We start from the raw sequence: 13,288 nt of genomic DNA, 5'->3' as shown, positions 1-13,288 counted from the left end.
AGTATGATCTTAAGTAAATGATATGACCCTAACATTTAAGGTATAAGAAGATACGTGTGGTTGTACCTAAGTGACGTCGAAAACTTTAAGATTGAGAGTCACTGTATGAGTATTGGGAACGCTTCAAGAGATTGTGTGCTAGCTGCTTCCACCATCAGATAAGTGAGCAACTTCTCATTCAGTACTTTTATGAAGGGCTATTATCACTGGATAGGAGTATGATCGGTGCAGCAAGAGGGGGAACCCTAGTTGACCAAAATCTTGCAGTAGCGAGAAGCTTGATCTCGAATATGGTTGCCAATTCCCAACAGTTTGGTACTCATCAGGATCCTACTCCACCACCCAAGAAAGTTAATGAAGTGAGTACTACCATTAAACAAAAATTGGCTCAGTTGACATCTGTGGTACAACAACTAGCTTTGAGCCAACAGGTGAAGCCTTGTGGGATATGTCAAGTAGTGGGGCATGCTACTGATACTTACCCTACTTTGTATGAGGGACAGTCCGAAGAAGCAAATGCCATAGGCGGGTTCCCAGATCAACAAAGACAAAGGTATGCCCCTATTCAAACACATACAATGTGTAAAGAAACGCCCTAGACTAATACTTACAAAACATTCGCATAACGTAATTTATAAAAGAATACCATCCATTATTAAAGTCTCAGGGGGACTTATTTAAAATCATGCAAGTTGGCGCCATAAGTTTAAAATAAAACATAGGTTTTTATGCAAAGTTCAAAGAAAACCAATTAAGTTAAATAACAGAGTCCCACTGATAATTTAGGAAAAAGTCCCTTAAAACAAAACATAATTTAAATGGCGTTCTACGTTGATCGTTTTATCGTCCATAGGATTGCCCCACGCCATACACCCCATGATGAAGAACTCCTCACGTCACCACGCGTGCCATAGAGAAATCCTATTTGCTACCTGGAAGGAAAGTAAGGGGGTGAGCTAAAAGCCCAGTAAGGAAGTACAAGCAAATAAGCAAGTAAGAAAAACAACAAACAACCAAACACTAACGTTCACCTAACACATCATGGTATATCATAACATAATCGTAACATTTCATCATATCATAACATAAATATGACATATCATCATATCATAGCATAAATGTAACATTTCATCATATCATAACATAAATGTGACATATCAACATATCATAACAAAAATGTGACATATCATCAGATCATAACATAAATGTGACATATCATCAGATCATAACATAAATGTGACATATCATCATATCACAAACATACAGCATACATGATGAGCATGGAACGCTAGTTGTCCATGTCACCCTATGAGGTAAACAGGAGATCACTGGTCCTTGAATAACCTCGGCGCGTCCGCCCTAGGAGTCACGTCTCAATGTCCTTAGTAACTCGTACGATGTATCTGACATCGAAATCTGTTTGATGTATCTAACATCACATTCTGTTTGATGTATCTAACATCCATACACATATCACATTCAACAGATCATCACATTAAGGCATTCATAATTTCATAACAGTTCATTCATATAACAGTCTTACCATTCATAGCATAAAATCATAAAATCTATCTAACTTCCTTACCTCAGGTCCAAGTTAAGAATTTCACAATCTTTTCAACGAGCCTATATCATAATCAAAATAACGTTTCTTAGGTTCATAAAATTACTATTTTTCCCTTCCATACAACTCATGTGTGCATGGGCCATGCACTCATGAATACAGTTACACTAAACACATGCAATTATCGCCAAAAGAATAATGCCCGTTCTACCCATTTTACTAACATGATTGCTTTATAAAAATTACATAGTTGAATAATAATCATGATTTTGGACGTAAAAGTTGATTTGCATGTAACATGCATACGTGGGAACGTTGCGTAATAAAGACCTTTTCAAAAACGATAACTCTACATTTCTTGCTTCTATTGTTTGAAAATCAATGGCCATATTACATGCTTTATTTTTCTTAAAATTTCTAAGTTGATTAAATTTCTCAAAAACTTTATTTTATTTTATAAATTTATTTTATTTTAGCTCAAAATAAAATATGTGACATTTTCATTAAATAAATATTAATTTACCAAGAATTAACCAACAAGCTTGGATTTAATTAAAATACCTATTTTAACATGTTTCTTTAAAAAAAATATATTTTATTATTGTGTTACAAAAATGATGTGAAAAATATATTTTAAGTGTGGAAAAATACATTTTGATTTAATTTATTTAAGACTTAGTTTTTAAGTAGTAAAAACCCATATGTGACAATTTAATAACAATTGTTAACCTTTTTAAAACAAACTTTCAGCCACTATTTATTTTATTCAAAAATCACAAATAAATAGAGTTTAAATATTTTTTTCAATCAAAATAAAGAAAAATCATTATTTATCAAAATATGCATTCATACCATTAAAATATCATTTTTCAATATTACCATAACTTAGGAAAAATAATTTATTCCAAAAATTAATCAAATTCATTTTTAGTGAAACTTACTTCACATTTTATTACAAAATTCCAGCAACCATTTTTTTTATCATTAAAATCACCATATTCAATTTTATAAACTCATTTTTTCTCAAAATTCAATAAAAATTCTGTAGGAAGTTAATTGAGTAAAATATCATAACATGAGACTTAAAATCCTCTTTTAATTTCATAAAAATTAACATATTCATCAAGAACATTATTTATGCATGCAACTCATCTTTTTATCAACTTTTACCCAATTATTTGAAAAAAAAACAGCAAGCTTAATTCTTTGTAAAACTCAACTTTTGTCTCAAAAATTACATAAAATCATTCATGCCTATAATCTCATTATGCTCTTATAAAATGCATGATTCTACTAACATAATCACATGAATCCTTTTAAAATCATTTGTTGCAATTCTATGAAAACCAACAAAACATTAACAATAAAAATAGCATATAGTAAATTTATAAGCACCATATTCACATATGCCTTATATTAACCTAGCATATTTCTATCATTATTTTCATGCATCTTATAATTTAATCAGTCAAAATATAACATGCATCTAACAAGATTTCATGATCAAAATATCAAGATTACCACTTATTCTCTTACCCATATATCATAGATCCTAAAACATGGATCAAACATATTGTAAATCACACAACATATCAAGAACACCCTTGGGTGCACCTAGGCCGAAATCACCATACAAGTATTCATAGATTATTACAATTTTTTTTTATGCATAGCAAAATCAACATCACAACCCTTAAACACAAATCATACTCTCACAAAATCCAAATCCTATACATCAATCCTACCAAAATCAACCATTAGCACCATTAGCAAAACCTCATATACAACCCAACCAAAAACAATATAAGGCTAAGGAAAAGACCATTACCTCTCTTGATTGTAAAAATCAAGAACACAAAAGATCAATACCCCAAACTCCACACCCTTGTTCAAGCCTAGGGTTTTTATGGGAAAGCCACCATGAGGAGAAAGAAGAATCCAAACACACACAAAACATAACACAAATCAATATCATATTATCAAATAAAGAGATTAAACAAAGAGAAAACAAGAAGACATACTCTAGGGGGTTCCTCTTCACTTTCTTCTTCCTTCTTCCTTTCTTTCTTTCTTCCTCTCTCTCTCTCTCTCTCTCTCTCTACACGCCACTCTCTCTCTCTCTCTCTCTAGGTCACGGCAGCCACACACACACACACAAGAGCAATGGCTCTTCTCTCCTTTCTTAGCCCCTTTATCACAAATCCTCTCATAAAGTCTCCCCAACAATATTAAGGTAAGTTTCCATTTCTCTTTTATTTTCTTTGATTTCTCTTTATTTCAAAAAGATACAAAGGGATAAGATATGATCATGCCTATCCCCAAATGATCATGGTCTTCAAGTCTTGATTTTTTTTTTTTTACCATCTTAAGGAAATATTCCATTCCCACTAGGTCACACGCCCTCTTCCCATTTCCCCTTTCTTTTTCTTTTTTTTTTATAAATAAATTAACCTAAATAAAATCTAAAATAAGGAAACATAAAATGTGTAGAAAATCTACACATGTGCACCATGCTACCATGCACTAGCACACACTAAATCACTAGGGTGCATTACTATCTATCATGCACCTTAGTGCATTCCACCATAGCTCACATAATTACCTCATTTGTCACACTTAAATAAAATGTAACACTAGTAGTAAAATAACATGTTACACAATTATTCACTTATTAAATTAATTAACCAAAACATTTCTAACAATTAAATAAAATAACAAACAATCAAATAAAGCAAATAAACAATTAAATAAAATAACAACACTTAAATAAAACAATTCATCAAACTTAACATTTAAATCAAATAAAGCACAAAATTTAAATAATCCAAAAAAAAATAAAAAAAAATTTGGTGCACTACACAATGACGGGTGGCGTGATCACCCAAATGTTTGGTATGGGAACCAACTACCTGTACAACTAGGACCTAGTAAACCATCGCGGTTTAATTATCAACATAGGCCTCCAAAAAATTATGCACCTTAACCTCAACAAACACTCCCCGCTACACCACAAGGCCAAGGTTCATCCATTGAAGATTTAATAAACGCTCTAGCAAGTAACACACTTCAGTTTCAGCAGCAAACTCAAGCGTCATTGAAAAATTTACAGAATTATGGCAAGCTCCCATCACAAATTGAGATAAATCTAAGAGAGAATGCTAGCGTAGTAACATTGAGTAGTGGCACATTGTATGCTCCACCTAATGCATCACCATCACTCATTGTATTAGTTCCCAATCAAGCAACACAACCAGAGGTGAAAGAAACTCATAAATCAACTTCGTTGCCTAAGCCTACCATGCCTACATATGTCACTCCACCATTCCTAAGTATGTTGATGAAGTCAAAGAAAAAAGAAGCTGATAAGGAAGTCTTAGAAACCTTTCGTAAGGTTGAAGTGAACATTCCATTATTGGAAGCAATCATATAAGTTGAAGGGTAATGAGAAGGAGAGCATGGGAGAAAATGTTTCAGTGTTACTCCAAAAGATGCTTCCCCAAAAATTTAAGGATCCTAGAACATTCACGATTCCTTGGACAATTAGGAACAAGAGAATTGATCAATGCATGTTAGATTTGGGAGCATCAATGAATGTGATGCCTTATTCCACTTATGTCTCTTTGAACCATGGACTATTTGAGGAAACATGCATTATTATTCAATTGGAATCAGTCCAATGAATTAGTCTTTTGAACAGATTTCTACCTCCAATCTGATTTTATTGGGGCAGCCCTTGTTGAAAACAACCCATAATAGAATTGATGTTCATGAAGGTACTTTAACAATGAAGTTTGATGGTAAGATCATTCACTTAAATATCTTTGAAGCCATGATGTACCCTACTGATGTTCATTCTATTTTTTCTATTGATGTGGTTGGCTCATTATCTCAATGGTTCTTTGAATATTGTGGTGATGATGGGCTGGATGTCATTTTAAGGGAGCATCTTGATTGGGGGGTATCTAAGGAGATTCCTTGGGAATTATTGGTGCAAGAAGATATTGAAGAGTTGGTGACTTTATTAACATCTATGCCTACTAAGTCTTTTGGGGAGGTTTCATATGTTGATCTACCTATTCTCAAAGAAAAACATTTGCCATCCATTGTGCAAGCACAGACACTTGAGACGAAGGCATTTATCACGCTAGATTACAATATTCTAAATATGTACATAAAATTCTGAGTCTTCGGGGATTCTGTTAGGATTAAACCTAAAGACAATAGATGAAGGATGAAAACAATAAACCAGAACAAAAGCATAAACACACAACACCAAGGTTACTTGGTTCAATAGACAAAAGCAAGATGCTTTTGATACCTACATCCAAGGTAGGGCAAAGCCGTAGGCAAAATTCACTATGGAAAATAGAAGAGATTACAGCCACCAATGTAATTAAAAGAGATCTAAAGAACCACTCTCAAACGCCAGTTGTTTATCAAGAACAATTAGAAGAAAGTTACAAACCCTAGAGATTAGTTCCCCAAGAACTAATCACTCTCTATCTAGAATCTCTCTCTCTATTACAAAATGAACTCACTGATTCTATCTGGAACATTTTGAAGAAAATGGATAAATATAGTTATGATAAAAGAACCCGCCACATCATAAAATCCCGTCAAAACTAATTTTCTGATATAAAACCCAGATATGTTGAGACATCCAAAACCGCATGTTAAGTCATGGGCTCAGGCCGCGACCACTAACATTACTGGCCGCGATCGGTCTTTCTCATTATAAGGTCGTAACCAGACATGATCCAGGCCCTGACCACTATGTAAAATTGAGGAAATTCTTCAATAGATACGAATTTGTGTCTTTCATATGTCGACCACGAGCTGAAAATTTACCACACGAGCTAGGTTTTTTCAAGATAAGTTGGTTAGAATATTGAGGTACTCGAGCTATGTCTATGCGACCTAGAGGTCTGGCTAGACAATTTCGTTGATCCCTTGTCGACCTGTGCTTAACCTGACATAATCTTTAGAGAACTCGTACCATGATCTTAGAACTAGGAAAATCTTCATTAAATGCTTCCCTGCTGTACCGCGAATAGGACGCGTCAGCCTGTGTTTTTAAGGTACAATAGGTTGTAAATTTAGAAATATCCAACAACTACTCGATTCATCATACATTTTTTTACTTATTTATTTGTTTTATTTATTTAAATAAATTTTAATGAATGTTTATTAATGATATGATCATGCATAAGTCTATTACATGACATACATGAAATCACACACAATTTTAATTAATCATGCATCTTGTTTGTAGAAACATGATTATCTAGGATTGTCCTATATGTTTATGTGAATTGTTTTAGTGAAACCAATTACATGTAAACTACTAAGTCTCAATCTAGTTAAGACTTGGTAATTCACACCATAATAGAGGCAACAGTTAAGTTAGGCTTTTAAGATAACCAACTTTATTTAAAATGTGTTTTAATAAAGATTGATGAATGTAATGGGTAATTATTCCTATATCACTTTGATTATAGAAATATGCTCTTTTAAAATTAATTACATTCATAGGCTTATAATTAACTAGTAATTAATTTAGAATTAACTGATTAGTTTAATAAACACATATACTCTAAAATAGTTAGTGAGGGAACGTTGATATCTCAATGTGATCTATGGTTTCCATTATTAGTACAACACTGTGAAATATGATTCGGGCATCGAGGCGGCTTTGTTTCCATCCTCCTAAGGAAGGTTTCTAGCCATATAAATATCAAGGTTGACTTCTTACGAAGATAGGAAAAAGTGATATATTTTAGGTTTGACCGACCCTAAGGCAACACTCTCTAAGTTAAGTCATAAATTATGAAATAATGGGTTACACTCACAAAGATACGATTAAACTTTTGTAGTGGATAATTGTATCTTGACCAAAAAAGTGATACTTTATTTTAAAAGAGAAAATATGAGTTGTAAATAATAATGATAAGATCTTCTTATAGACTTTTTGAAATTAATTTGACCGACCCTAAGGCGACACTTTAATTGTCGGGTAGTTCTATCGTGGAATAGTAAATATTAAGTTTATGTGTTTTAATTTTTGCATTCATGCATCATGTTTACTTTCAAAAAGGTTTATGATATATATATTTTTTCAATCATAATAAATCTTGTATTTATTTATTTAAATTGCCTATACTCAATCCAAGCATTCTTTGATTTTTCAGTTAACCACAATGTTTGAAAAAGGATTATAATGTTGTCATTTCACTTAATGATGAAAATATTGTCTTTTGGAGACATGATACTGAAATTTTATTATTAAGAGAAAATTTGATTGATGCTGTTAAGTTACCTGCCATGCAAGAACCATCATTAGAAGCTTCAGTGCATGAGCTAGATAAATATGCAAGGTGGTTGAGAATAAATTACATGGAACGTTATTAATTACATCACACTATGAGTAATGAAACTAAAATTGCTCTGGAATGCTACTTACATACACATATATGACAAGTGGTTTTATGAGAATGAAATCCTATCGGCCAAGCGAGAAAATTGTTGAACTCATGAAGAATAAGAAAGGTAAATATGATTTATTCATTCTTATGACTAAGTGGAAAATGATTTGTCATCATGGGTTTATACTCAGGGGCCACTAATAATGTTTGTTCTTCTGTGTAGATGGTTGAATTTTTCAATTCAAAGAAGCTTGCTTAATAAGTTCATGAAGATTGGGGATTGGGAGTGTTTAGTTCAGAAAAACATTGGGGACAATCAAGTAAGTTTTTTATTTTATTTTATAAAGGAAAACATGATTCCTAATTTAGAACAATGGTTTAGCTTATTTCTTTTACAAATTTAATTTTCTTAAATTGAATGTAGTGTTATTTGAAAAAAAAAAATTTAATAACAAATTATTCTTTAAGTCATGAAATTATAAACATTCGAACTGTAGATGCTTTGAAAAATAAATGATCACTTAATAACTCTGAGTTATTTAAAGTACCTAAACTGAAAGGTAACAAAAGAGAAAAGTTTAAAAAGAGGATGACACATATCTATGGTATCAAAGATTAGGTCATATTAGTGTAGACATAATAAACTGGTTAACAAATGATGGACCAAGAGGGAACTAACTATTGGAACTCTTCCGGTTTATGAATCCTGTTTAGAAGGCAAAATGACTAAACCCCTTTCTCAGCAAATGGCAATAGAGCCAAAGAACCATTGGAGCCTGTACACAGCGATGTGTGTGGTCCAATCAATATACAAGCTAGAGGTGGTTATGAGTATTTCACCACTTTTATTGATGACAACTCATAATATGGTCATACTTACCTAATGCTTAGGAAGTTAAAGACTTTTGGTAAGTTTCAAGACGTCAAAGCCGGAGATGAGAAGCAGTTAGGTCAATCTCTAAAGACACTTCGATCAGATCGAGATGGTGAATTTTTGGATTTGGAATTCAAAGATTTCATGGTGGAGCATGTCATTATATCCCAACTCACAACACCTGGAAGAGCTTATTGGACATGATCAGGTCTATGTTAAGTAACTCATCGCTTCCTCTTACATTCTGGGGTTATGCACTTCAACGATGACTTACATTTTGAATGTAATCCCATCTATGACAATAAGCAAGACACCACTAGAGTTGTGGAATGGTAACAAACCTAGTTTGCTCTGATTCTGCATTTGGGGTTTTCCCACTCATGTTCTTAGACCTATGTTAGGGAAACTTGACTCGAGGTTTGAAGTGTGTATTTTTATGGGCTATGCTCTAGAAACACGAGGTGGTTACTTTTATAGTCACAAGGACCACAAGGTAATTGTCTCAACATATGCAACCTTCCTTGAGAAAGGTAGTTTTGGAGAAACTCATCATCATAATTAAGTGATAAACGAAAAACCATAGAAACCACAGTTCGCGAAAAGGAAACCCCGGTGGAACGTCGTAGTGGGAGGGTTGTCAGACAATTTGTTCGCTATGAACACGAAGCACACACCCTTTGTTAAAGTTTAGGTCCTAAAAGCATGTGAAAAGTCATTTTATTGATTTAAATAAAAGTATAATTTTATTATATTTGAATGTTATAATTTTTTTTGAATAATTTGTATAAATATAAAAAATTTCCATATTCATTTATGAGAATATGATCTTGCATGCATACGAGAGAATTAAGATCATATATAATGAATAAAATAGTCATCAATGTATTAAAGTATGAAATCTTTAATGAGTGGTTGCTAGTATGGTTTATTCAGCATATAGGATACAAGTAATCTAGATTCAGAATACTGATGCTGATAGACATCTTGGTAAATGTATTGTATATGTTATGATTTGTTAAATATAAATGATAAGTGTTAAAATACAAGCAAGGTATAAACACTTAGTAGAATTCACATAATGAAGATGTGAATTTGAGCTTCAATTGTAGGCACTTATAAAATGCAAATTTGGGTCCAAAGTGATACATGGGATTATCTAAGGTTTCCCAAAAAGTTTGCTGGCATTTAAAGCAATTTCGGGACCATTGGAAGTGTCCAAAGTCAGAGAGGGTGGCGATACATCGCCATTCAAGAGGCGAGACATCACCTAAACGCTAGGGTTTCCAAAAACCCTAACAGGCGATGCATTCCCTGCATGCAGGCGATGCGTCGCCTTTTGTATTACGTGAAATATCGTAAATGCTCTAAATGGCGTGTTTTTCTAGTCTAATACTATTGGTTAGACACAATGACGGTGCCAACTCTATATAAGGGTCAACAACAGTGATTTGGATGACTTGATTACTATTTCCAATCTCTCTCTAGCTCCAAGAATCTATAGTTTTCTTCAAGAACTCTCCAAGAAAGTGCTTGACTTAGAGAGTTGAAGGCTTGTTCAATCTCAATCCTCATTTCCTAAAGAGAAGTTGTAAAGAACGCCCTAGACTAATACTTACAAAACATTCGCATAACATAGTTTATAAAAGAATACCATCCATTATTAAAGTCTCAGGGGGGCTTATTTAAAATCATGCAAGTTGGCGCCATAAGTTTAAAATAAAACATAGGTTTTTATGCAAAGTTCAAAGAAAACCAAATAATTTAAATAACAGAGTCCCACTGATAATTTAGGAAAGTCTCTTAAAAAAAAAACATAATTTAAATGGCGTTCTACGTTGATCGTTTTATCGTCCATAGGATTGCCCCACGCCATACACCCCATGATGAAAGAACTCCTCACGTCACCACGCGTGCCATAGAGAAAACCTATTTGCTACCTGGAAGGAAAGTAAGGGGGGTGAGCTAAAAGCCTAGTGAGGAAGTACAAACAAATAAGCAAGTAAGAAAACAACAAACAACCAAACACTAACGTTCATCTAACACATCATGGTATATCAGAACATAATCGTAACATTTCATCACATCATAACATAAACGTAACGTTTCATCATATCATAACATAAATGTGACATATCATCATATCATAACAAAAATGTGACATATCATCATATCATAACATAAATGTGACATATCATCATATCATAACATAAATGTGACATATCATCATATCATAACATAAATGTGACATATCATCATATCTCAAACATACAGCATACATGATGAGCATGGAACGCTAGTTGTCCATGTCACCCTATGAGGTAAACAGGAGATCACTGGTCCTTGAATAACCTCGGCGCGTCCGCCCTAGGAGTCACGTCTCAATGTCCTTAGTAACTCGTTCGATGTATCTGACATCGAAATCTGTTTGATGTATCTAACATCGTATTCTGTTTGATGTATCTAACATCCATACACATATCACATTCAACAGATCATCACATTAAGGCATTCATAATTTCATAACAGTTCATTCATATAACAGCTTTACCATTCATAGCATAAAATCATAAAATCTATCTAACTTCCTTACCTCAGGTCCAAGCTAAGAATTTCACAATCTTTCAACGAGCCTATATCATAATCAAAATAACGTTTCTTAGGTTCATAAAATTACTATTTTGCCCTTCCATACAACTCATGTGTGCATGGGCCATGCACTCATGATAACAGTTACACAAAACATGCAATTATCGCCAAAAAGAATAATGCTCGTTCTACCCATTTTACTAACATGATTGTTTTATAAAAATCTCATAGTTGAATAATAATCATGATTTTGGACGTAAAAGTTGATTTGCATGTAACATGCATACGTGGGAACATTGCGTAATAAAGACGTTTTCAAAAACGATAATTCTACATTTCTTTTACTATTTTAAAATTCATAGACATATTACACGCTTTATTTTCTTAAAACTTCTAAGTTGATTAAATTTCTCAAAAACTTTATTTTATTTTTATAAATTTATTTTATTTTAGCTCAAAATAAAATATGTGACATTTTCATTAAATAAATATTAATTTACCAAGAATTACCCAACAAGCTTGGATTTAATTAAAATACCTATTTTAATATGTTTCTTTAGAAAAATATATTTTATCATTGTGTTACAAAAATGATGTGAAAAATATATTTTAAGTGTGGAATAATACATTTTGATTTAAATTACTTAAGACTTAGTTTTTAAGTAGCAAAAATCCATATGTGACAATTTAATAACAATTGTTAACCTTTTTAAAACAACTTTCAGCCACCAATTATTTTATTCAAAAATCACAAATAAATAGAGTCTAAATATTTTTCTTAATCAAAATAAATGAAAAATCATTACTTATCAAAATATGCATTCATACCATTAAAAATATCATTTTTCAATATTACCATAACTTAGGAAAAATAATTTATTCCAAAAATTAATCAAATTCATTTTTAGTGAAGCTTACTTCATATTTTATTACAAAATTCCAGCAACTATTATTATCATTAAAAATCACCATATTCAAGTTTATAAACCCATATTTTCCCAAAATTCAATAAAAATTCTGTAGGAAATTAATTGAGTAAAATATCATAACATGAGACTTAAAATCCTCTTTTAATTTCATAAAAATTAACATATTCATCAAGAACATTATTTATGCATGCAACTCATCTTTTTATCAACTTTTACCCAGTTATTTACAAAAAAAACAGCAAGCTTAATTCTTTATAAAACTCAACTTTTGTCTCAAAAATTACATAAAATCATACATGCTTAAAATCTCATTATACTCTTATAATATGCATGATTCTAATATAACTAACATATTCACATGAATCCTTTTAAAAACCATTTGTTGCAATTCCATGAAAACCAACAAAACACTATCAATAAAATAACATATAGTAATTTATAAGCACCATATTCACATATGCCTTATATTAACCTAACATGTTTCTATCATTATTTTCATGCATCTTATAATTTAATCATTCAAAATATAACATGCATCTAACAAAATTTCATGATCAAGATATCAAGATTGCCACTTATTCTCTTACCCATGTAACATAGGTCCTAAAACATGGATCTAATATATTGTAAATCACACAACATATCAAGAACACCCTTGGGTGTACCTAGGCCGAAATCACCAAACATGCACTCATAGATTATCACAATTTTTTTATGCATAGCAAAATCAACATCACAACCCTTTAACACAAATCACACTCTCACAATATCCAATTCCTATACATCAATCCTACCAAAATCAACCATTAGCATTATTAACAAAACCTCATAGACAACCCACCAAAAACAAATATAAGGGCTAAGAAAAGGCCATTACCTCTCTTGATTGTAAAATCAAGAACACAAAAGATCA

General features: G+C 32.1%; 1 long non-coding RNA gene across 1 annotated transcript; it reads right to left on the bottom strand.

The window, feature by feature from the left end:
• Positions 1-705: 705 nt before the first annotated feature.
• Positions 706-1,574, bottom strand: LOC133829166 (uncharacterized). Its single transcript, XR_009891590.1, has 2 exons — positions 1,272-1,574; positions 706-932 (listed from the first exon to the last, which is right to left on the bottom strand). It is a non-coding gene; the product is annotated as an uncharacterized LOC133829166 (long non-coding RNA).
• Between the last annotated feature and the right edge of the window lie 11,714 nt (positions 1,575-13,288).

The sequence above is a fragment of the Humulus lupulus genome, chromosome 4, assembly GCF_963169125.1.
Source record: "Humulus lupulus chromosome 4, drHumLupu1.1, whole genome shotgun sequence".
In the NCBI taxonomy this organism is placed as follows: Eukaryota; Viridiplantae; Streptophyta; class Magnoliopsida; order Rosales; family Cannabaceae; genus Humulus; species Humulus lupulus.
Note: the sequence above shows the minus strand (reverse complement) of the source record. Positions and strands in the feature narration are given on the sequence as shown.